The sequence below is a fragment of the Schistocerca nitens genome, chromosome 6, assembly GCF_023898315.1.
Source record: "Schistocerca nitens isolate TAMUIC-IGC-003100 chromosome 6, iqSchNite1.1, whole genome shotgun sequence".
Classification (NCBI taxonomy): Eukaryota; Metazoa; Arthropoda; class Insecta; order Orthoptera; family Acrididae; genus Schistocerca; species Schistocerca nitens.
The window spans coordinates 51,955,216-51,981,947 of record NC_064619.1 but is presented as its reverse complement, the minus strand read 5'-3'; the positions used below and the strand labels follow the sequence as shown (position 1 = coordinate 51,981,947).

General features: G+C 46.8%; 1 protein-coding gene across 1 annotated transcript in view; it reads left to right on the top strand.

The window, feature by feature from the left end:
- Window positions 1-26,732, top strand: part of LOC126262194 (mucin-19) — a 206,891-nt gene that overhangs the window by 117,864 nt on the left and 62,295 nt on the right. The window lies entirely within an intron of this gene.

Here is a 26,732-nt window from a genome sequence, read left to right as displayed (position 1 = left end):
TTGTCTCCTTCAAAGTAGTTCCCTTCTGATTGCACACACTTTTTCTAGCGCTTCTACCATTGATGGTAACATTTCTGGAATTCATCTTCTGTAATATCCTCCAAGACCCTCGTCACAGCTTTTTGCACATCTTGTGTTGTTTGAAAATTGTGTCCCTTGACCGCCGTTTTGATTCTTGGAAATAGAAAAAAGTCGCACGGAGCGATATCTGGTGAATAAGGTGGCTGTGGTAGTACTGAAATTTGTTTTGAGGTTAAAAATTGCTGTCTGACAAAACAGTATGGGATGGCGCATTATCGTGATGCAGAATCCAACTATCAGCAATGTTGGCACAGACATGAAGAACTCTTTTACGAAGTCTTTCTAAAATTTCTTCGTAGTTATATTGGTTAACTGTTTGTCCAGGAGGCACCCACTCTTTATGAACAATTCCCTTGGAATCAAAGAAACACACAAACATGATGGTCGTCCACTGCAGACTTCATCTTCAACATTCGTTCTGCCTTCACTAAAACATTTTGTGCCAACGAAAACTTGAGCTCGTGACATAACCTCCAAAATCCTTCTGTAGCTTACCGTAAGTTGTCGTCGCGTTTTCACCCAATTTAACGCAAAAAGAAATGGCACACCGTTGCGCAATATTATGCGGTTCCATTTCCGTGACGAGAGACACAAACACATGTTAACTTATTACAGCACAAGTCACGAGTGAGCAATTGCATCGATGTGCCACTTGGACTAGAAGCAGCTTATAGACCATGGTCAAAGATATTGTGCCTAAAAAGGCCTGCAGGGTTGCCACATGTTGCAGAGAAAATCAGTGTCATTACTTTATTGTCGCACCTCGTATTTCCAAGCTGTAGTCTTTACTTCTACATCAATAAATTACAAATCTTTTCAACAACAAATGTGTTATTCATGAAACAATCAGGTGAGTTATCGCGCGCCACCCTGTGTATTTCGACAGGGCAACGCTCGCTCACACTCAGCACGTGTCTCTGTGAACGGTCTGCATCAAGGTTGCTACATAGGTCTGCGTGATGTTGGGGCACCCCTGCGGCCAGCGAGATCTCCATATTTGTCCCCGACAGAAGATACGAGGAAACGGTTCGGCCGCCAACTCCATCCCATAACCAATATCCAAGATATTAAGGACCAGTTACAAGGTTGTGCCCCAGCTTGGCTCACGAGAGGATACTACGGCTTTATGACACCTTTCCCAACCGAATCAGTGCGTACAGCCAGGTCAGAGGGCGTGACAAGTGAGCTCGTGCAGCAAGCCCTTTATAAACTTGACTCGGTACTGTAAACACTACAGTAACATTACACACCTCCTGAAACTATCAAGCTACTTTTGTTTTGCTGCTCTTGTGGGTGTTTCCCTTTTTTTTTTTTTGTCAACCTGCGTACTTTCCCGTCTCCTCCCGATTGACAGTGCCAGTTTAGTGCATAACTTTTGGACAGTTGAGTTATCAGTCTTCGTCTGGTGCTACGAATAGTGATCGCAGACGTGCTTACTGTACGGTCGTCAATCGATCTACTCACAGTGAGAGGGGTGAAGATCGTGATACGTAGAATCTGATGGCGATAAGCAAATCAGTCATAGATATATCTTTCATAAACATGGAATGACCTGCTCTGTGCATTACCTTATGTTTTCCCTATTTTGACTTAATTCAATTAAATTTAAATTAAATTTATCTACACGAAACGAGCTGGCCGCTGTGGCCGAGAGGTTCTAGGCGCTTCAGTCCTGAACCGCGCGACTCATACGGTCGCAGGTTCTAATCCTCCCTCGGGCATGGCTGTGGGTGATTTTCGGTATGCCTAATTCTAGGGGCTGATAACCTCAGATCCATTGTCCCATAGTGCTCAGAGCTATTTGAACCACACGAAAGGACGATTTAAACAATACTCAAATGTATATGCGAATGCTGGAAAATCAAAGTGGATTTACAAATTTATCATCTGCCTGTAACCTCACGCATGAAATTTAAATAGCTGGACGAGAACAGTTCGACTGCGACTGCAACAGTCGAAGGTGTCCCTTTGTTCTGGGTGACCCCGCAGACCAGTACCTCATGAAGGACACTCTACATTTGCTGGTGATCCGTCAATTTAACGGAGACGTTAAGCTTGGCAGAAGATTTTCGAAGGGAGTGCGCTATGTACTCGCAGAAGACTTCATCCTCTCCGTTCCCTTCACTTCCACACTGAGCCATTTTACAAGGTATTCTGTAGCGATGCTAAATGTGTTACTGCACTGCACGAGCACTCACAATAACAATCCGCGTGATTCGGATGCGTTCTTAGTTTCACTGCGATAAGGAAAGGTGAACCCTATATCTGTCCAACATCTACGAAAATAGGTGCAAACGTTCGGACTGCAAGAAATGAATGTCAAGAAAAAGTATTGTGTTTTAATAGAACGCGTGACAAATTAACTACGAATTGACTGTAAATAATTAAAAGCGTGAAGTACTTTCCTTTCCAAAAGGACCTCCTAGATACGCACTGACATTTCAGGTTTCCCATCATAAGCAAAATGTGTGGAATGACGGGAGGGAACAGAAGGTATTGTCAAAGTACCATTTATTCTTGGAAAAATTATCTCTGTTGAGGGAGCTCAGTGATTGACCTATGTTTGTTTTAGACACAGTCGCACCGTGTTATATAATCATGACCCGTTTCAACCTAATTTGCCTCTATTCGCTATTTGTCGTGGACAGCATTCGCTGAACAAACGTTAATTACGTGCATTGTGAAACTGACGTTTTGGTTCAAATGGCTCTGAGCACTATGGGACTCAACTGCTGAGGTCATTAGTCCCCTAGAACTTAGAACTAGTTAAACCTAACTAACCTAAGGACATCACAAACATCCATGCCCGAGGCAGGATTCGAACCTGCGACCGTAGCGGTCTTGCGGTTCCAGACTGCAGCGCCTTTAACCGCACGGCCACTTCGGCCGGCCTGACGTTTTGTTCACAAAATGCTGTCCATGACCAATAACACCAGAAGATGGCAAATATACGTCGAAACTGTTTTATAACCGCATCACAGAATTTTATTGTGTCTGAAATAAATAAAAGTTCACTGTTTCTTCTCACACTAAGGTTACTTCCTAACGTTTTCTTCCTCCTGTTCTTTAAATTGTACATTCTACAAAGAGCAGTCAAATGAGGGGCACTCAAATGAAAACCGAATACCCTCCACAACGGCACTATGGAATGGTTCGATTCAAAAGTAATCACCACACATTTTAAGACATTTATGCTACAGGAACACGAGACGATCAATTCCGTTTCGTAGAACGCGACCGGTGCCGACGAATCCATAACCGCACACACTCTTCCACTTCCCCCCTGACTGAAACCGACGTCTACGCATGTCTTTCAAATGGCTCTGAGCACTATTGGACTCAACTGCTGAGGTCATTAGTCCCCTAGAACTTAGAACTAGTTAAACCTAACTAACCTAAGGACATCACAAACATCCATGCCCGAGGCAGGATTCGAACCTGCGACCGTAGCGGTCTTGCGGTTCCAGACTGCAGCGCCTTTAACCGCACGGCCACTTCGGCCGGCTACGCATGTCTTTCTTCAAGTCGCAAAAGACGTGAAAATCACAAGATGAAATATCCTGGCAGTACGGAGCATGTTGCAGTGTTTGCCAACCAAACAGGTGAAGCGTAGCCTCCGGCCGATTAGCGCTGTGGGGCGGGGGTTATCGTGCAACAGGATGATTCCGTGCGACAGCACTACCGGGCGTTTTGACGTTATGGCGCGTCGCAGTTTCTGCAAAGTGTCCTCGTAGCGCTGCGCATTGATTGTGTTTCCACGCTGGAGGAACTCTACGAGGAGAAGGCTCCTACAGTCGAAAAAGAAAGTCATTTTGACCTTATCGGAACTTGTGTGAACAGCTTTGTATTTCTTTGGAGATGTTTCCACTGTTGGCATTGCCTTTTGCTTACGGACTGGCGAAATGCTGTCGGACGGAGTCATACCGTTGCACGTTAATGCCGCCCCCGCACTGCCAATCGGACGAAGGCTACGCTTCAGCGATTTGGTTGGGAAACACTGCAACAGCCGGTGTGATTTTCGCATTTTTGGTGACCTGAAGAAAGACGGTTTCAGTCGGACGATAAAGTACAAGAATGCGCGCACACCCTCCGTACAGCACGGGTATTTCACCGTGTGATTTTCACATCTTTGGTGACCTGAAGAAAGACGGTTTTAGTCGGACGAGGAAGTACAAGAAACGTCACGCTTGTGGACTAGTCAACGGCGGACCGCTTTCTACGAAACAGGAATTGAAAGTCTCGGCCCCCAGTGCGGTACATGCCTTAAGGCGTGCGGTGACTACTTTTGAATTGAACCATCCCATGGTCCCGCGGAGGCAGATGTTCCGTTTTCATTCGGTTGTCGCTCATAATTGGTGAAGATGTCCGGAAGTTTATGCACTGTAGCGTGCCGGAACAGAAAAGGTGCACCGGCAGGCATTAGGGCACTGTCGACCCGTGTGCGTCTTCGTCGAATAGGGTCGCAAGTTGGTGATTCTAGTGTAGCTACACAAACTATTTCTTTATACACTACTGGCCATTAAAATTGTTACACCAAGAAGAAATGCAAATGATAAGCGTGTATTCATTAGACAAATATACACTCCTGGAAATGGAAAAAAGAACACATTGACACCGGTGTGTCAGACCCACCATACTTGCTCCGGACACTGCGAGAGGGCTGTACAAGCAATGATCACACGCACGGCACAGCGGACACAACAGGAACCGCGGTGTTGGCCGTCGAATGGCGCTAGCTGCGCAGCATTTGTGCACCGCCGCCGTCAGTGTCAGCCAGTTTGCCGTGGCGTACGGAGCTCCATCGCAGTCTTTAACACTGGTAGCATGCCGCGACAGCGTGGACGTGAACCGTATGTGCAGTTGACGGACTTTGAGCGAGGGCGTATAGTGGGCATGCGGGAGGCCGGGTGGACGTACCGCCGAATTGCTCAACACGTGGGGCGTGAGGTCTCCACAGTACATCGATGTTGTCGCCAGTGGTCGGCGGAAGGTGCACGTGCCCGTCGACCTGGGACCGGACCGCAGCGACGCACGGATGCACGCCAAGACCGTAGGATCCTACGCAGTGCCGTAGGGGACCGCACCGCCACTTCCCAGCAAATTAGGGACACTGTTGCTCCTAGGGTATCGGCGAGGACCATTCGCAACCGTCTCCATGAAGCTGGGCTACGGTCCCGCACACCATTAGGCCGTCTTCCGCTCACGCCCCAACATCGTGCAGCCCGCCTCCAGTGGTGTCGCGACAGGCGTGAATGGAGGGACGAATGGAGACGTGTCGTCTTCAGCGATGAGAGTCGCTTCTGCCTTGGTGCCAATGATGGTCGTATGCGTGTTTGGCGCCGTGCAGGTGAGCGCCACAATCAGGACTGCATACGACCGAGGCACACAGGGCCAACACCCGGCATCATGGTGTGGGGAGCGATCTCCTACACTGGCCGTACACCACTGGTGATCGTCGAGGGGACACTGAATAGTGCACGGTACATCCAAACCGTCATCGAACCCATCGTTCTACCATTCCTAGACCGGCAAGGGAACCTGCTGTTCCAACAGGACAATGCACGTCCGCATGTATCCCGTGCCACCCAACGTGCTCTAGAAGGTGTAAGTCAACTACCCTGACCAGCAAGATCTCCGGATCTGTCCCCCATTGAGCATGTTTGGGACTGGATGAAGCGTCGTCTCACGCGGTCTGCACGTCCAGCACGAACGCTGGTCCAACTGAGGCGCCAGGTGGAAATGGCATGGCAAGCCGTTCCACAGAACTACATCCAGCATCTCTACGATCGTCTCCATGGGAGAATAGCAGCCTGCATTGCTGCGAAAGGTGGATATACACTGTACTAGTGCCGACATTGTGCATGCTCTATTGCCTGTGTCTGTGTGCCTGTGGTTCTGTCAGTGTGATCATGTGATGTATCTGACCCCAGGAATGTGTCAATAAAGTTTCCCCTTCCTGGGACAATGAATTCACGGTGTTCTTATTTCAATTTCCAGGAGTGTATTATACTAGAACTGACATGTGATTACATTTTCACGCAATTTGGGTGCATAGATCCTGAGAAATCAGTACCCAGAACAACCACCTCTGGCTGTAATAACAGCCTTGATACGCCTGGGCATTGAGTCAAACAGAGCTTGGATGGCGTCTACAGGTACAGCTGCCAATGCAGCTTCAACACGACACCACAGTTCATCAAGAGTAGTGACTGGCGTATTGTGACGAGCCAGTTGCTCGGCCACCATTGACCAGACGTTTTCAATTGGTGAGAGATCTGGAGAATGTGCTGGCCAGGACAGCAGTCGAACATTTTCTGTATCCAGAAAGGCTTGTACAGCACCTGCAACATGCGGTCGTGCATTATCCTGCTCAAATGTAGGGTTTCGAAGGGATCGAATAAAGTTTAGAGCCACGAGTCGTAACACATCTGAAATGTAACGTCCACTGTTCAAAGTGCCGTCAATGCGAACAAGAAGTGACCGAGACGTGTAACTAATGGCACCCCATACCATCACGCCGGCTGATACGCCAGTATGGCGATGACGAATACACGCTTCCAATGTGCGTTCACTGCGATGTCGCCAAACACGGATGCAACCATCGTGATGCTGTAAACTGAACCTGGATTCATCCGAAAAAAATGACGTTTTGCCATTCGTGCAGCAAGGTTCGTCGTTGAGTACACCATCGCAGGCGCTCCTGTCTGTGATTCAGCGTCAAGGGTAACTGCAGCCATGGTCTCCGATCTGATAGTCCGTGCTGCTGCAAACGTCGTGGAACTGTTCGTACAGACGGTTGTTGTCTTGCAAACGTCCCCATCTGTTGACTCAGGAATGGAGACGTGGCTGCACGATCCGTTACAGCCATGCGGATAAGATGCCTGTCATCTCGACTGCTAGTGATACGAGGCCGCTGGGATCCAGCACGGCGTTCCGTATTACCTTCCTGAACCCACCGATTCCATATTCTGCTAACAGTCATTGGATCTCGACCAACGCGAGCAGCAATGTCGCGATACGATAAACCGCTATCGAGATAGGCTACAATCCGACCTTTATCGGAGTCGGAAACGTGATGGTTCGCATTTCTCCTCCTTACAAGAGGCATCACAACAACGTTTCAACAGGCAACGCCGGTCAGCTGCTGTCTCTGTATGAGAAATCGGTTGGAAACTTTCCTCACGTCAGCACGTTGTAGGTGTCGTCACCGGCGACAACCTTGTGTGAATGCTCTGAAAAGCTAATCATTTGCATATCACAGCATCTTCTTCCTGTCGGTTAAATTTCGCGTCTGTAGCACGTCATCTTCGTGGTTTAGCAATTTTAATGGCCAGTGTGTATTAAGCTGCTCAGGAGGCACCCCATTTTCTACGAAACCGGACAGAAAACTCAAAAATAGCGCTGTAGGAGGTTGCCTAGTTAGCCCAAAGGATGTAACTAACAGTATCTTATTAGAAAGACGAACTGTTAAGCCGTACCAAACCGTCCAGTTTCGATTTACATACCGGAATGCCGTCCCACAAATTTACGAGAACTACGTGAGCGTCTATTTGTAAGCAGCTTTCTTGTTAATCGTGAACCGCGATGCTGACTGTCAAGGGCCCTTACTCCGACATCAGTGACAGTGGCCGGGTGTCTGGAGAGACCGGACGGCTGGAGCGAAGTTCTCGGCCGTGAGCGAGAAGTGAGCGGCCAGCGGCTGGTCTAGTCAGGTCTTGTCGGGTGCCCCACATACTGCGAGGGCAGCCCGTCAGCCCGCCCTCTGCAAATACCAAGCGGGGCAGTCCGCGGTCCGGCGGCCGGTTGCGCAAGAGGAGCGCCGTGGCATCGGCGGGGCGACTCCGGCAGTCTCCTGTCGTTACGGCTCCCTCAACCTCACGATGCCTTACAAAAATCGTATAATGTATTTCAGCCGACCATGTCAATGGCTTTCCCGCAGCATAATGTACGCTACATTTCTCTTGTTGTTTTCTTTTCTCTGTACTTGTTCAAATGGCAGGGACCTTGTACCTGGGAGTAGTAATATGCTGAACCAAAATTAAAAAATGGAATACAATTATATTTATTTGCCTCAACGGCATTTTAACATTGAGAAAGTGAACAAGTCAAAAGATGTCTTACAATGAAATGAACACACTTAGCTGCTTACAGGCGTTGACATACGTCAACGGCAACAGGTGAAAATGTATGCCCTGACCGGGACTCGAACCCGGGATATCCTACTTACATGGCAGACGCTCTATCCAACTTTTTTTTCTTTTCTTTTTTTCCAGTTTTTTTATTTCTTTTTTTTGGAGATCATGGCAGACGCTCTATCCATCTTTTTTTTAATAGCCAGCTATCCTAGCCACTTTATTTTAAACAAAAATGAAAAAAAAGGGAAAAGGGATTTTGGATGGTTTGTTTGTCTGCTTATTTATTTATTTTATTTTATTTTTATACAAATGGATAAAAGGAAGGCCGTTCCTCTTCGGCTACATAAACAGAATAATAGGAAGTCGTCCCGTTACGACAAAGGATGCTCCATACTATAGCCCGCTGCGAATTTTTCGATGACTGTCTTCTCGTTGCTGTGTTGTTTCGGTTGTTGGTTCAATCTCATAAAAAAAGGAACTGGGAAGAGGTGCTATGGTTATCTTCTCATGTCATCGATAATCCAGCTGCGAGGCGGATTATGGAATGCGCTCCAAAGAAAATTAGAAAAATATTGCCTATATTTAGGGTTCTTGACGATCGCACAATGTTGTTCGTTGAGGTAATACCAAAAATCGGGTACCGTCTTTTCGCCATTACCGAAGAGGTAGTGAACAGCGTGGCCGCTGATCCACGTCACAGAGTTAGTTTTTGCTCTTGGGAAATAAATCTTATCGGGGAAAAGAAGTGATCGGGTAGTTATCCTGTCGGGAGTCGTGCGTTTCAGAAAAGCCAATATCTGACGCACCAAATACCAAACGTCCTTTGCCGACCCGCACTCGAAACGATGTTCATCCGTGTCAATCACTTGGCATATGGCACACAAGGGTGAATCAGCGAGGTGGATGTGATGTAGGCGGGACTGGCACAACTGTTTCCCATTAACAGTTACGTTCCATGCAGGTTGCACGTCAGTATCAAGGGTGGTGGCATTCACTGCCTGCCACACAGCGCGCCACTTTGTATTGGGGTGTTTGCTTTCAATCACATTCGGCGTCCTGTTCATTTGCATGGCAGCATATATCGCCCTCGTCATCATCAAGCGTGTGGGTAGTAGTGCGGTGCGGATGTAGCTTAATTCAAGGAAGAATTGGCTAATGTAGAAGAAAGGTGCTGGGATGTCCGATATCATCACAGGGGGTGCGAGTGAGGTTGGTCGTAAGGCTTCCAGTAAGAGACTTGTGAGGCACCTCGGACTTCGTCGCCACAGTTGCATGTGACAGCTGACGAACAGGGCCTTCGTTCTGTCCTGAACATGACAAAGGCCTAAACCCCCTCTGCTCCTCGGGAGGGTTAGGGACTCTTAACGAATCTTAAACAACATGCCCGTATTAACAAAGGATCCCAAAACCGCCAACATGCGGTGAGCCAGGGTAGGTGGTATGGGGAGTACCTGTTCAAAATGGGGGATACGTGACGCCAAATAGACGTTAGCATATCGTGTCCGTTGCAGGAGGTCTAGATGTCTCAGAAGGTGGGCACTTATTCCTGCTCTCATCTGATTCAATAAACGCCTGTAGTTAAGGGCTGTTGAACGCTTCATGTCAGATGTGAAATCAATGCCAAGACAACGGATTGTGTCACTGATTCGTAGCGGTGCGACGCTCTCGTCTGGTAGGCCTCTGCCTATAGACAGGGCGTGTGATTTGTGGAGATTGAGATGGCTCCCCGATGCCGCGCCGTAGGTAGCCACCCACGCCAGTGCTGCACGAACATCGTCATTATTGCGAAGAAGGAGTACTAGATCATCCGCATAGGCAGTGCAGCAAAAAGTGTGTCCACCAAGGGACATCCCAGTCAGGCGTTGTCGGAGGCCGCAGAGGAGTGGTTCCAAGACGAGGGCGTACAATATCGCCGAAAGAGGGCAGCCTTGTCGTACCGATCGCTGGATCTGTACCGGCGGCGTAAGACGGCCATTATATAACACCTTGGACGTCGCGCCGCGTAGGAGACGCATCAGTACATTAACTATGACGTCCGGATACCCCATGTGTCGCAGTACCTCCATCAAAAATGTGTGGTCGACTCTGTCAAAGGCCTGGCTAAAGTCGAGTGAGGCGAAAACTCCTGGCAGTTGGCGAGCTTTGGCTAGCGCGATCATATCTCTATATCGGCACAATGCAGTGCGAATATTATGGTCACCACCTAACGATGCCTGGTCCTGCGACACAACACATCGTATTGATCGCTTTAGGCGTGCCGCCAGAAGCCGGGTGAAAATCTTCAAGTCACTGTTGAGTAAGGTCAAGGGCCGATAGTCACTGATCCTGGATCCGCCTCGTGGTTTGTGTATAGGCACAATCAGTCCTTCTAGGAAGGCCCCAGGTATCTGCGTCGTGGGAGACATAAGATCGCGGCAAATATCAGTCCATGCTGGTGCCAGCAATTGTTGATACGTCCGGTAAAATTCCAGAGGAAGGCCATCAGGTCCCGGGGACTTATGAGCAGCCCCAGCCTGTATTGCTTCAATGATTTCCTCTTCCGTTACATTTGCAGTCAAATCCGCCGCCGCTGTCGGAGAGATCGAGCCATAAGTGAGTTGAGAGACTTCGGCGATCACCTCTGGGGGATGTCGATGTTCCGAGTATAGCCTAGTGTAGTGAGCATGAAGGGCGTTTCCTATGTCGCGCTGGGTATCAAGGCGTCGTCCGTCTTCCGTCGTGATAGCTTGGATCAGTGTCCTGCGTCGGCGTCGTCGTTCTGCAATGACGTGGTACATGGACGGTTCCTCCTGGGCCACTCTGTCTTGAGTGCGCGCTCTGACGATCGCACCCTCAAGGTGGCAACGTGTTAATCTGATGATCTGTGCCTTGGCACGGTTCACCGTCACCTGCCGTGCAGGTGAGTACGGAAGTGTTGTACATTCCCTTAAGATGCTGTAGTAAAAGTCCATGGTATGTCTCTTCCATGCTGCAACATCTCGGCCATAGCCTATCAAGGTCTTCCGGAGGGCTGGTTTGGCGCAGAGTAACCACCACCACAGTGTAGACCGGTAGGTGCCACGCCGGCGGCTACAAGAGTCCCACGTGTTCTCTATAAGGCGGCGGCATTCCTGAGAAGCGAGGTGGGCGACGTTCAACTTCCAAGGACCATGGCTGTGCCATACCTTCTGGCGGCCGAGGGTGATAGCGCAGATGTACGCCTCGTGGTCAGAAAAAGCTGTGGGCCAAACTTTGGCAGCTCTTGTCCCCACAGCTATGGAGCGCGAGATGTAAATCCGGTCGATGCGGCTGGAGGAATGGCTGGTGTAGTGAGTAAATCCGGGCCGATCGCCACAAACATGTTCCCACGAGTCCACCAATTGAAGATTATTTATAATTGTCGTAAGTTCTGCGCAGGGAGAATGATGTGGTAACTGATCCTTAGGTGCTTGGCTACAGTTGAAGTCCCCTCCGATTATCAAGGCGTCCTGACGGCCCATAAAGAGGGGCGTGATTGTATGAGCGAAAAAGGTGGATCGTTCGCGACGCCGACCAGATCCTGACGGTGCATAGATGTTAATAAGTTTGACTCCTTGGATAGTAAGAGCCATGCCTCTGGCGTCAGGGAGATACTCGACGTCTTCTGCGGATATACCTTCGCGGAGGAGGATCGCCACACCACTGCCATTGGCAGACGCATGTGGGACCCAAGTCTTGTAGCCATAGGGTCCCTTGAAGTCTGCGACATACACCTCTTGAAGGAGCGCAATGTCGATGTCTGCTGCGTTGAGTAGATCCTGTAGCATCGCTAGTTTATGTCGGGCACGTATGTTGTTGATGTTAATAGTCGCTAGACGGTATGTGTGGTCAGCCAGGTCGGCAACTGGGTTGTGTAGGAGGCCAGGTGTGGGCGGCAGGGGCGGCCCCACAGAGGCTGACGATACAGCCGTAGTCACTGTTGTTGGTCGGTGCTGGGTACAGCCGAGGGAGCATCTCTGCCTTCGGCATCCTCCTGGTGCTGTGGCTCATCCTCGACATCATCCGCCCAAGAATCAGATGCAGCAATTGGTAACTGTTGATTAGTGCTGTCAGTAGAGCGCTTGCGAGCATTTTCAGTAGCAGAAGTGATGTTGTCAGACTGAGGCTCAGAAATTGTATCCGCCGTAGCATCGTGACGGGAAGGGTGAGTTGTGGTGGTAGAGTCCTGAGTGTCGTCCGACGCCGGATGTTCGTCCGGTTCACACATCCAAAGCAGGCAATCATCGGATGGCGTATGGCGCCGTTTCTTGTGTTTTCGAGGGGACCGTTGTTTCCGGACATGTTGTTCTGTGTCAGAGTGCGAGCGACAATCATCTGATGCGGTCTCCATTGGTAGGAAGGCAGAGGTCGGGACAATTTGAGTTTCTACTTCCATCTTCTCTTTAGGCTCGTCTCGGTGGCACAATTGATCACCGTCTTGAGGCAAGTCTGCCGATGACGTCGTAGAGGGGGATATGCTGTCCGCCACACTGTCATCGACCACTGACTGCAATAAGGTGTTACGATCCTGGGCAGGAACAGCTGTTGCGGTTGCAGCCGCAGCATACGTGATGGGGAGTGAAGTAGGCGTCGCCGGGGATGGAACTTCACCAACCGGTGTCTGAGTCAGTCGGCGTTGAATGCGGGCCGGTCGGACATGTCCTTCCTGGCCACAGCCGGCGCAAGTGCGCGGTTGTCCGTCGTACATGACAATGGCTCTGCAGCCGCCAATTACTAAATAGGATGGCACATGCTTCGTCAGTTCAATCTTAATTTGTCGCACTCCATTTAAGACGGGGTGAGTCTCAAACGTTTGCCATTTTTCAGCCAAGTGGCTTAGCACGTTGCCGTACGGTTTGAAAGCTGTCATCACAACATCTGGCGGGACTTCGAATGGCAGCTCGAAGACCCTCAGAGTGCGAAGGCCTAATCCAGCGTGGTCGATCGTGACAGTTCCTATGTGACCATCAGAATGCTTGAATTTAAGTCCATGAGCGTGTCGGCACACAACATCAGTGCATGCCTTTTCATTGATCATTTTTATGTAGACGACACTTTGTGTTATAGAAAAGTGGATCCCAATGATGTCTTGAGGTGCAATGTGAAGTTCTTCCCGGATGAAACGTTCAATGTCAAGTGCTCGAGGTGTTGCGTAGTCCGCTTGAAATGTGATCTTAATGGTGGACTTGCGATACGAGTGCGCCATGGCACTACCGAGACACGGACGCGTGACACTCGCCGCAGCGGAAGGTAAACAGTAAACACTCGCGCGCGCGGTGCGCTAACAGGGGGACACAGGCACGACGACCTCGCCCCGCCGCTGCTAACAGCGGACTGGGTCCATCTGAGCCACCGAGGACACAGAGGATAGCGCGACTGCAGGCCTTTATCTCTGGCACGCCTCCCGCGAAACCCACATTCTCATCGTATTGTCCCGCACTACATTCGTAGTGCCCCCGCCCATTATACTCATTACTCGCGGCGCGTTGCCGATTCCCGTAAGAGTTCGGGAACTATTTGTGCATTCGCACAGAGGAAGAAGATGGTTAAGTGGCCGGTGAGCCTTAATTATATATTTACTAAGATGGTATCTGTTCTTTCGGATATGTAAATATATAAATATATAAAAGATGTCTTATGACAGCCTCTAAAAAACCGTTACAAGTTGCGACAGTGAAAATGACAACATTTAACAAAAACTTTAAAAGATTGTACGCATGACTTTCACATAAGTCAAACAGTAAGGAAATGAATGTTAACATGTTCACAAGTTTGCAAACCACAATTCACAAAAGAGCTGAAAACAAATGGTGCGTTAACGGGAGGTTTACTATCTTTTGGTTAAAAAAACCGATTTTTTTTAAAAAATTGCGTATTGGATCCATAAAAGTGAAACGGTTTTTCCGAATACGGAACGGAAATGTTTATTATTCGTGGCTGAACAAAAAAAATGCACCTGCCTGAAATCGGCCTTTTACAAGCACCAGTTTTTTTCTTTCGTAGGACGAATTATTGTACCGGTGCTTGGGAGGAAACACACAAAATTCAAATGAAAGTTTGAATGAGTGTGTTTGGGAGTTAGCCCCCAAGCATTTGCATTCTGTTGCGAAGACTGTGGAGATTCCTGGCAGTGAGCAGCTTCAAGGAAGGGTATTCAGCAATTCTGAAGATCATGACAACGATGGACGTCACCCTGGGACTCTATTCGACGCAGTTCGCCAAGCATTCGGACGACCTCCGGATTCAAGCGGCCGAAAACCTCTTGTCACCGGCCGTACGAGCTGCTCTGGAGCAGCGTAGGATGGCCCATATGGAGCAGAACGCCCTCTGTGAGGAAGAGGAAAGACTAGTTTATGGACCCGGAATAGAAGATTGAACGGACGTTGCATAATATTGCATTTATATGTAGTCAAAACTTCAAACGCGTTTTTCTCGAAATGACTTTTTTTTTTTAATCGCGCTGTATGGTAACTTCAAATCTACTGAACCGATTGGCATGATACTTTGTTTCTGACGAAGCTAACTAAATTGTCTAGGAGATGTACCACTTTTATTCTGATCCATCAACTATAAATATCGATGAAACACCTTGTTTTTTTAAATAGCCGCCATTTTGTTTCCTATGGTCCAAATAACTTAAGCGAGATACAACTCCTAAAGATTCTTATATACTTCGCTAACGTCAACTCAATTTTGATTTCAGACGAGCCGGCTGACCTGTGACATACCGCTCGTGGAGATCCACACCGAAATTTTGTTTCGTTCCGACGGCACTTACCACTTTGCTCTTCGACATTTCAGGTCGAAAAAATTCCAGTTTTTAGTGGAAATATCAATAAAAATTTTGAGCAAATTTAACATTGATATCTGTAACACATCCCGAGCAAATAATTCTCAAAGAACATGCTTCATTCGGGCCAAATACAGTAAACCTCCCTTTAACATAAGGCTACCACCTCCAACTAGCTCAGACATCACCCGGTCCTTTCAAATCTAAAAGAGACACAGAGTAACATTAAAAGCAGAGAATCACAAATCGCAAACAGAAGACCTTACAAGACCCTTACAGCTTTCCTAAACAATGTCTCGCTACAGTAATCTTAAATTACAGAAATTCTGTAACAATTTAAAGGAAAACAATCAATGCAAAACTGTTGGCAGTTTCAATACCTGGGCTATTAAACGATATCACATAAGACAAAAAATTATTTTCCTGTAAATGGATGAATACAGAAATATGACTTCCAGAAAACAACCAACGTTAGAATATAAAGTTCAGTTTGCCCATTACAAGTGACCTCAAAATAACTAGGGCTTGAAATATTAACACGGAATAAAGATCTAAAGCAAATATAACCGCCATTGAAGAAAGGTAGGCCGGCCGCTGTGACCGAGCGGTTCTAGGCCCTTCAGTCCGGAACCTGCGCTGCTGCTACGGTCGCAGGTTCGAATCCTGCCTCGGGCATGGATGTTTGTGATGTCCTTAGGTTAGTTCGGTTTAAGTAGTTCTAAGTTCTAGGGGACTGATGACCTCAGATGTTAAGTCCCGTAGTTCTCAGAGCCATTTGGACCATTTGAAGAAAGGTAAGTGGCGTTATACACGAAAACCGAAAGTGAATATCTCTCAACGGATATGGGTTTTCGCTAATGCCAACCGCCTTTTAGGACCTTTAACTACCCGTAACAGAGGTGCTCGACGTTTTCTTGGTACGTCTGCATAACGCTTGAAGTTAATCCCGGCAGCGCAGCATCCACAACTTAGGCAGCAGAAGGAAGAAATTTGCCGACTGCGAAGACGAAAAGATGCGGCAGTACAGGCAGAAGGAAGGAATAATCTTTCAACTGTCGTACGCGCAGCGTCTCCACAGCTACCGATAACACTACGAATCGGATCTCCGTCCTCTGTGGGCAACCCCAGTTAGTAAACCAAACGCCAAACACTGAGACCACATCGTTAAGTGAGCATGGCGAGCGACCCTATGCCCTCTCGTGATACACACTGACCAACCCGTTGCTTGGAAACGACGAGCAGAGTACTTTCATAAATGACAGGAATCGACTCGAAAATGTGAACGGTCAGTTCTGCCCGTTTTAAAATGAAACATGGAGGAGGGGCGTGGGATCTTTAATCAAAAAAGTGTAGTTCAGAATTTCGGTTATCAGGCCCCATGTTAACCTAACTTACATCTGTCCTAACCTTTTCCTTGGTGGCTCTGTCCTGGACAAGATAACTAACTTGAGATATAAGCTTCATAACATGACAGGGACCAACACGTTGGCGAGGCAACTTCACAAAAAACTTCAGACTACTACAATATGCCCAAAGATTTTTTAAAAGGAATTCACCGACTTAACGCAATAGGGTGTCTCCCTCCGGTATGCAAGACGAACATTGCTGTCGACCCCAAAATAGTAGGTAAGAACGCAGTGAAATGATCAAGTAATTTATGGAGTTGCTGGAGTTTTAAATCGTTCAGAACACCCTCTTTAAAAGAAGCGACTATTTTGGATGTTACAAAATGCAGAACGAAATTATGACTGCACAGCCAACAGCTTTTTGTCAGCCTGGAAGATAAATAAAATTGTTTACTCAGTTAATCTAAAATACAGCTTCTCTTCTTTTTCATTAATTTGCAACCAGCAGAACGTAATCAAGCAGCAAAATATTGCTGCCCGAATCAAGCAAAACAGACGTCGGTTTACGGTTCTAAGTGGCGAAAACCAACGGTAAATTCGACCTCGAAATAGCCTTTACCTTACTACAGCCTTGTGGTCGCCCACAATGAGCTACCGATCGCCAGCATGGGCCACGGTAGTGGTCCATGACACACCAGATGATCTAATTGGCGGCATCGGGAACAAGTTCTTCCGTCACATGCAAGTTGTTTTCCCTTGTTATCAGAGGAAATGTTTTTAGGAGTAAACGGCTCAATCTTGCATTCACAAGTGCAGCGCTTTTCGTCAAATAACGCAGGTTTAATACGTACGTATTTGTTTTTTATTTGAAAATATTTACTATTGATCACAATACGAAGCAAATACACATAAAGATGCACAATACATACTGTACATGATACAAAACTTTACTGAAGCATGTGCTCAAAATGCTTCCCTTCTGCTGCAATGCTTATTTGTAGTCGCCGTTCGAATGATTTGTGAACGGCTGCGAGGGTGTCACGTGATATATCAGCGCACGCTTCGATGATATCGTCTAGCGTAGTTGGTATTTAAGCATACACTTTATGTTTGATTGCTCCCCACAGAAAAAATCAAGAGGGGTCAAATCAGGAGACCGGGTTGGCCACTTCACTTCAGCACGTCGTCCTATCCAACAGTCCGTGAACTTTTTATTCAACAGCTCTGTAGCCACACGGGAAGAGTGACCAGGACAGCCGTCATGTTGGAACCACATGCACTGACGCGTAGATAGTGGTGCCTCTTCCAGCAAAATGGGCAGAACGTTTCGTAGGAATTGTGCATAGTTATTGCCATTTAGCATATCCGGAATGACGTACGGCCACACAATGACATTTCCGACGATGCCGCACCACACGTTAACACTCCACGGTTGCTGATGCTGCACCTGTCAAAGCCAATGAGGGTTCTCTATTGACCAGTAATGCATATTATGCAAATTTACATTACCGTGGTTGGTGAAGGTCGCTTCATCAGTAAAAAGCACCCGTTGAAAAAACATCTTTTAGGTAGCCGGCCGGTGTGGACGAGCGGTTCTAGGCGCGTCAGTCTGGAACCGTGTGACCGCTACGGTCGCTGGTTTGAATCTAGCCTCGGGCATAGATGTGTGTGATGTCCTAAGGTTAGTTATGGTTAAGTAGTTCTAAGTTCTAGGGGACTGATGACCTCAGATGTTAAGTCCCATAGTGCTCAGAGCCATTTGAACCATTTTGAACCATCTTGTAGGCACTGCAGAGCAAACCGGAAAAATTCCTGGCGCCGTTCGAAATCCACACCGGAGAGTGTTTGATGTAATGAGAGGTGATACGGGTGAAATCTATGCCGGTGCAATATGCGTAGAACACCTCTCTGACTTATACCACATTCCGAGGCGATACGTCGCGACGGAACAGTAGGGTCGTTATGCGCCAACGCTAGAACGCCCTCTTCATGTACCCTGCCAATTGCAGTTTCCTGCCTTGTTCTCTGTATGGCGTTCCATGATCCCGATTCAAGTAGTTTCTTGCAAATACGTGCAAGAAGCTGGCGCTTAGGACACTCGCGATCAGGATACAGCTCTCCATATCGTTTTATTGCTCTAACAGCATTTCTTCTGCTTTCACCCTACACTAGAAGCATATCTAACTTTTCTTCGTTGGTGTACATTTCTGCTCCAAGAAACTGTGACGGAAATACGATGTCTCATTACCCCAGCAGCATATTTATACTGTTCTCTCCAGCTACGTCGTGCGTCACCTTGCGGTGTTATCGAGAAGCAGGAAAAAACGCCTTCCCTGTAAAGTTCCTCAGTGGTCAACAGGAAATGGTGCATTGGACAACGCCGCTTCGAAGGACGAATACGATATCGGTGTCTCAAAAACTATTCACCTAAATATTATGATATACACATATCTGAAAACGCCTTTTTAAGCCCATCATGTTACGCTAAAATTTAACACAGGGTTACAATTAAAAAAACGAAGATGACCTCATAACGCTATAATAAAAAAATAGCACAAACATGAAATGTGATGTATTAGAGTAGCCCCTGTCCCTGTAATTCACTGTCCAAACGGCATCTTTGTATCTATTACCGTTGGGGAGATACAGGGGTGTTTGACTTAGCTGCCTCACCTTGTTTATCAAGAAGTATGAATCTATCTCTGTGTGACACTTACTCATTATGAGCTCCGTGACGAATGTGCATATATAAAGCCATTATCGCGGTGCATCAATTGCTCGTTTGTTGTCATCATCGCTGTTGACAGTTTAAAAATAGGGAGTACGTTGCATGAGCTCCTAACTTACATTACATTTCATGAGCAACTACACTTAAGATGTATATACTAATGTCTGCACTTACCGTAGCGAATCGCGGTGTCCTATTTTGACCGACCAGGAGATTTGTTCGCGGAGAAAGCGGACCGCTCAGAATCAAGAGGAAGTAAAACGCCAGACAGAAAACATCTCCGGCAGCACAGCAGAAGCGGCACTGGGTCTCTTCCTGGACACCCAACCGCAGTTACGTTCCCTACCGAGCGTTGAAGTCTCCAGCTGCGATCGAAGGATAGCTATGTACTTTATTTTACAGGTCCGTCTAGATCACAAAAACTTTTACACGTCACTATTACCGGTTTCGTCAACTACCAGCTTAAGATCATAAAATATTCTGCTGTAGTAGCAAGAGCACTTACTACGTACCTACATGTTTAGTTTGACGTTGCTACTACATCAGAATATTTTATGATCCGAAGATGGTAGTAGCCGAAGCCGGTAATAGTGAAGCGTAAAAGTTTGTATGATCAAGTCGCACCTGTAAAATAAAGTGTCAAAAATATGATCACGGACTCATTTTCAGACTTTATGTCTTCAATTGATAAGGGTGACTATGTGCTGTATGGAGCGTCTTCTGTGCCAGTTATATTTTGCGCATTGTAGGGATCTATTCGAACGCGATGGATGCAAAACAATATTTTGGTTCTTAGTCTGAGCCTCCCCACTACTGTCATCCGATTAAATTAGAGTTCATTGAATTTCCTATCAAACTGACTCTACGAACGTGATAAAAGTATACTACCGATATAATATCAGAACAGTAAATAAGACACCCTGATGAAGACCACTTGCAACAGTGGCCGAAACGTTGATTTTATAAACAACACGATGATCCTATCCCAAAACCAGGAACATTTTATTGAAGATGACAGCCGCTGCGGAATCCTCCACTCGCACAACAGTTTTTATGTAAAGAGATAAGAATTTCCTGGACATTAAAACCGTATCAGTCTCGACTCTGGACTTTTGTATTCTCAGGGCAGCTCTTTACCAGCAACTTGAGCACGTCTCGCTGACCGACTGGAAACTTCATTTTGCTAGCGCCTCTATGCACAGTTTTAATGTGTCAGGAAGTTTCGTTACAGTGCTCACTCAGCTGTAGAATGAAAATTATATTATTAATTTTCACCAATATTTACAGGAAAATCTGTACATTTGCAGTGTTTTGTTCACAACAATTCAGTTCTCAAGAACCATATTGAATTTCGATTCTTTTTTTCGGAAACACTGCTGCGCCTTGTCGAAAGTTTCCTTCGGCATTGTTTCAACACCGGATAACGAAACTTTAAGCCAGGAAGCTCCGTTAATACATCTTGTCGACTGTTATACTTTCACCTCCTTGGCTTTGATCGGCTGACAACGGCAGCGGAACTTCCCAGCCCAGCAGTTCCGTCGCTCCGACTGGCCGCAAGTTGAACACCAAGTTTGGAAAACCTAGAATAGTAGCGTGTCACATGAGTAGCTTTGCAAACTTATCACAGTGAACACGTAATCACCATTGTTATTCGCGAGGGGAACAGTGGAAGGATAGAAACGAATTAAGCAAGACAGTTTCTAGCATTGTGAGTGTCGATTATATTCATGCCACGCTGGCACAATCCACAAACGTTCTTAGTTCCCACTGATGACATCGTCGGTATCATAGAGCTAGCGTTCTCTCGCTAATTACTCATTCCGCTGTAACTTCTTATATTTTCCTGGGGTATTTCTTCTTCTGACAGTTTTCGGGTGTGCAGCTGGATCTCGTCGACATTCTGCAGCGATATTTCGGCCCAGGGACGTCCGGCCATCTTCGGATGAGTAGACAACTATCGAATCGATGGAAATACGTCTTGGCGATAATCTTATAAATCGTGACGACGGCTTTCAACTGGGTAAAAATTGGAATCCTATAATTAAAATTATTTGTTGACAGCTGAATCGACGGGGTCATTCGATACTCAGCGAATAAATCATCTCTGAATTCCACCACCAGAGGTAGCGCACACACCTCGGATGTCACTCGCCTGTCGTCACCTGACTCATGCACTGAAAAACGCCAGCAACATTTCGCATGCGCGAGATTCGGCATAAATACCGCGAATGCACCTCGGCTGTTCACAAGGGAACCTCCCCATCTCACCCCCCTCAGATTTAGTTATAAGTTTACACAGTGGATAGGCCTTGAAAAACTGAACACAGATCAATCGAGAAAACAGGAAGAAGTTGTGTGGAACAATGAAAAAAATAAGCAAAATATACAAACTGAGTAGTCCATGCGCAAGATACGCAACATCAAGGAGTGTGTGAGCTTAGGAGCGCCGTGGTCCCATGGTTAGTGTGAGCAGCTACGGCACGAGAGGTCATTGGTTCAAGTCTTCCCTCGAATGAAAGGTTTCATTTTTTTTATTTTCAGACAGCTATTATCTGTCCGTCCGTCCGTCTGATGCGAGGTAAATGCGCCGTAGTATGGGGACGGTACACCTAAACAAACATCGAAACACACGACATCTCACGTATTTAATGCATTCTCGTCCAAAGTAGCGAACAGTCAACTGCCAGCCAGAGAGCCTCGTTGGCAGGAATACTCTCTCTTCCGTGCGCTGTAGTCGACTGACGTCGTGTGTTTCGATGTTTGTTTAGGTGTAGCGTTCCCATACTACGGCGCAGTTACCTCGCATCGGGCGGACGGACGGACAGATAATAATTGTCTGAATATAAAAAATTAAACATTTCACTCGAGGGAAGACTTGAGGCGCTCCTGAGCTCACACACTCCTTGATGTTGCCTATCTTGAGCATGTACTACTCAATTTGTATATTTTGCTTATTTTTTCCATAGTTCCACACAACTTCTTCCTGTTTTCTCGATTGATCTGTGTTCAGTTTTTGAAGGCCTATCCACTGTGCCAACTTATAACTACATCTGAGGGGGGTGTATTGGGGAGGTTCCCTTGTCAGTAGTTGTCTACTCACCTGAAGATGGCCGGACGTCTCCGGGCCGAAATATAGTGGCAGAATGTCGCGGGATCCGGTTGCACACCCGAAAATTATTAGAAGACTCATTCTGCTGTTTGTTACTGACACACGATGCCGCAAAGCTCTCGAATCCGTACACGTAACGTTGACATTACAAATTTCATTAGCAATTTAATTCGTCTTATGGAAGAAATAACTTATGCAACGCAACGAAACCAGGGCATCAATGTGCAAAGTGCGTCGAGAAGCGAAATCCGCGCACGGGCTTAACGAGATGGTAACTATGCCTAATAATAGGCCTATTTTAATTTTGTAAACGACGGAGCAACGAAAATGGCGCGCTATAAAGAAAGCACATGTGAGTTAAGTGCGTATCAGAGGCACGTTTTGTCAACTTGCATGCTAATCATATGGGGCTTTGTGTGCGCCGCAAGGAGAACATTTCGTTTCGTTGGAAGCGCTGACTCGCTCAGTTTCGCACGCTTCTGAGGCTGACTCAGGCGTGGCCCGAACGACAGGTCCTGTCTGCTAAACGATGACGTAAAAGCATCTCGGATTACTCACCATAATCTATTTCAGTTTTATTCTTGTTGGTGAAGTGTCGCGGACCACTGAAAGAGTGTAATGTTTCGGTCCATCTTGAAAGATGCCGGAAGTCCTTCCGCGCTCTGAAATGAGTGCAGTCTTGGACAAGGAGTGAATTTTGGCGTACACTTGCTTTTACCCTGGATGTAGTAGTAGTAGTAGTAGTAGTAGTAGTAGTTGTTGTTGTTGTTTTTGTTGTTGTTGTTGCCGCCTTCAGTCCCACAACTAGTCTGTTTTAGTTCTTTAGTTCTCCGTGCTTGTCTATCCTGTGCAAGTCCCTTCATACCTGCATAACTACTGCAACGTAGATGCATTTGAACCTGCTTATTGTATCTTAGTTATATACTCCCACAACAAATTTTACCACCCACACTTTCCTCCATTACCAAATTGACGATTTTTTTATGCTTCCGGTTATGACCTACTAACCGATCCCCGCTTTTAGTCAAGTTGTACTATAAATTTCTTTCTTCCTTCATTTCAGTTCAGCACCTTAAATTAGGTTCTCGACCCATCTAGTTTTCATTATTCCTCTGTAGCACCAAATTTCAATAGCTTCTATTTTCTTGTTGTCTGAACTGCTTCTTCGTCCGCGTTTTACTTAATACGAGGCTACACTACATACAGAAACCTTCAGAAAAGACTCCTTCTTTTCCCTAGGTTTTATGTTCCACCCAACAGGCTCTGGAATCGACACCTTACTTGAATCGGGTATTAATTCAGTTTGTCATCTACGTCATTCTCTCGACACTTTTCATGACTACTTAAAGTTATTCAGGTCTTCGCTATAAAACCGTTTTACTGCCGTTCTATTTTTGTCGAACACAGAGCATTATACTAGAATCCAAAATTAGTTTGCCTTCTCGCCGATTCACAGTCAACTCCTTAAAAATTTCTCTAAAGCCTATACTCTGGTTTCTGTCGTCCATTAAGCAGGACAAAAACCTTTCCCTACCGTTTACCGATTCTGCGATGTTACACTGTCATCGATTGGAAACATACACGACATCGTGAGCTGTTCTCCCGATTATTGAAATGCAGTAACGCCGTTCAACAAGTGAAAGCCTTCCTTACACTTCCGTACGGCTACTTACTAAATACACTCCTGGAAATGGAAAAAAGAACACATTGACACCGGTGTGTCAGACCCACCATACTTGCTCCGGACACTGCGAGAGGGCTGTACAAGCAATGATCACACGCACGGCACAGCGGACACACCAGGAACCGCGGTGTTGGCCGTCGAATGGCGCTAGCTGCGCAGCATTTGTGCACCGCCGCCGTCAGTGTCAGCCAGTTTGCCGTGGCATACGAAGCTCCATCGCAGTCTTTAACACTGGTAGCATGCCGCGACAGCGTGGACGTGAACCGTATGTGCAGTTGACGGACTTTGAGCGAGGGCGTATAGTGGGCATGCGAGAGGCCGGGTGGACGTACCGCCGAATTGCTCAACACGTGGGGCGTGAGGTCTCCACAGTACATCGATGTTGTCGCCAGTGGTCGGCGGAAGGTGCACGTGCCCGTCGACCTGGGACCGGACCGCAGCGACGCACGGATGCACGCCAAGACCGTAGGATCCTACGCAGTGCCGTATGGGACCGCACCGCCACTTCCCAGCAAATTAGGGACACTGTCGCTCCTGGGGTATCGGCGAGGACCATTCGCAACCGTCTCCATGAAGCTGGGCTACGGTCCCGCACACCGTTAGGCCGTCTTCCGCTCACGCCCCAACATCGTGCAGCCCGCCTCCAGTGGTGTCGCGACAGGCGTGAATGGAGGGACGAATGGAGACGTGTCGTCTTCAGCGATGAGAGTCGCTTCTGCCTTGGTGCCAATGATGGTCGTATGCGTGTTTGGCGCCGTGCAGGTGAGCGCCACAATCAGGACTGCATACGACCGAGGCACACAGGGCCAACACCCGGCATCATGGTGTGGGGAGCGATCTCCTACACTGGCCGTACACCACTGGTGATCGTCGAGGGGACACTGAATAGTGCACGGTACATCCAAACCGTCATCGAACCCATCGTTCTACCATTCCTAGACCGGCAAGGGAACCTGCTGTTCCAACAGGACAATGCACGTCCGCATGTATCCCGTGCCACCCAACGTGCTCTAGAAGGTGTAAGTCAACTACCCTGACCAGCAAGATCTCCGGATCTGTCCCCCATTGAGCATGTTTGGGACTGGATGAAGCGTCGTCTCACGCGGTCTGCACGTCCAGCACGAACGCTGGTCCAACTGAGGCGCCAGGTGGAAATGGCATGGCAAGCCGTTCCACAGAACTACATCCAGCATCTCTACGATCGTCTCCATGGGAGAATAGCAGCCTGCATTGCTGCGAAAGGTGGATATACACTGTACTAGTGCCGACATTGTGCATGCTCTATTGCCTGTGTCTGTGTGCCTGTGGTTCTGTCAGTGTGATCATGTGATGTATCTGACCCCAGGAATGTGTCAATAAAGTTTCCCCTTCCTGGGACAATGAATTCACGGTGTTCTTATTTCAATTTCCAGGAGTGTAAAATACTGGCTTACGGGCTATTCCCACTAGATATACGATGAACTAAAAAACTCATGTTAAACGGAACACAGAAACTCACTATTACTGGAGGGTTACAGAAGCTAAATTAGCATAGAGTGTGCCTCAGGGCTGTGCGATCGGACCGTTACTACGTGCGATACGTTAACGTCGACCTTGTAGGTAACTCTCTTAGTTATTTCGAATGGTCGTCACACTGAAGACTTCTAAGAGAAACTGTAAAAGTTGCTTTTCATGTGACGTATTATTTATAATTGTAAGTTGAATTTAATAAATGCTACAAAACGTTAAAAAAGGTATATTTATTTTGAAACAACCTGTACGTTTCGATGCATTGTTGTTTGTAATTTCTAGCTTTCGACCATGATACTTACATCTACCTGTTGTTAAGTAGAAGTTTAATGAGAAATATGAATATAAAATACAAAAAATTAAATAAACGCTAAATACATAGGTTACAACGTATTGTTTGCGTCTTTATCTGGTATATCACTAAGGCCACAATAACGTCTATCTGTATTCCAAGATTTTAACAGCGCTTCGTACTTTTCGTAAGCACGTTATGCCATAGATAAGCCACAATTCAAGGTGAGAATGAAAAATATGTTTGTCGCTTCGGAAAAAAATAATCGTTAGGAAAGTCAGCTTGTACGACTTACAGAAAAAATGGATTACCAAAGTGATTACGTTTATCATCTGCGACAATGCTGCATACAAATTATTCAGTTAATAAGTAATTTGAATAAAATAAAACGATATTTGTAATAAAATAATATGAAAACAGTCTCTTATTCGTGTTTAATAAGTTACCTTTGTAAAATATAGAAATGAAGCTGCTCATCTATGATGGCGTTTTGGCTGTGAAGTTAAAGGTTTCTTTTATGTTAAAATTTTCCACAAATGATGACTTTTAGCGCAAAATCGGCAAACAATGTCGGAAACCGGTTAAAAATTTTTCCCTGTACAATTAGCGTATGCTAAGAAAAAGGGATATTGACTTGGAACATAGTACATATGATTTAAGCACTGTCTCTTTCCTGGTTTTGTGAGGAGCGTTCTTTTAATCACACCTAAATGTCTGTAAGTACCATTGTAGTTTCTTTTCAGAATTATTATCCTGAGATAGTAAACGCTCACAAACAACTGTGAGAGTGGAATTTTCAGTCTTACGGTTTCCTCTGTTCGGACGTACAGAAAACTGCGTTGTGGTATTTTTGGTACAAAATGGCTTCAAATGGCTCTGAGCACTATGGGACTCAACGTCTGTGGTCATAAGTCCCCTAGAACTTAGAACTACTTAAACCTAACTAACCTAAGGACATCACACACATCCATGCCCGAGGCAGGATTCGAACCTGCGACCGTAGCAGTCGCGCGGTTCCTGACTGAGCGCCTAGAACCGCTAGACCACCCTGGCCGGCATTT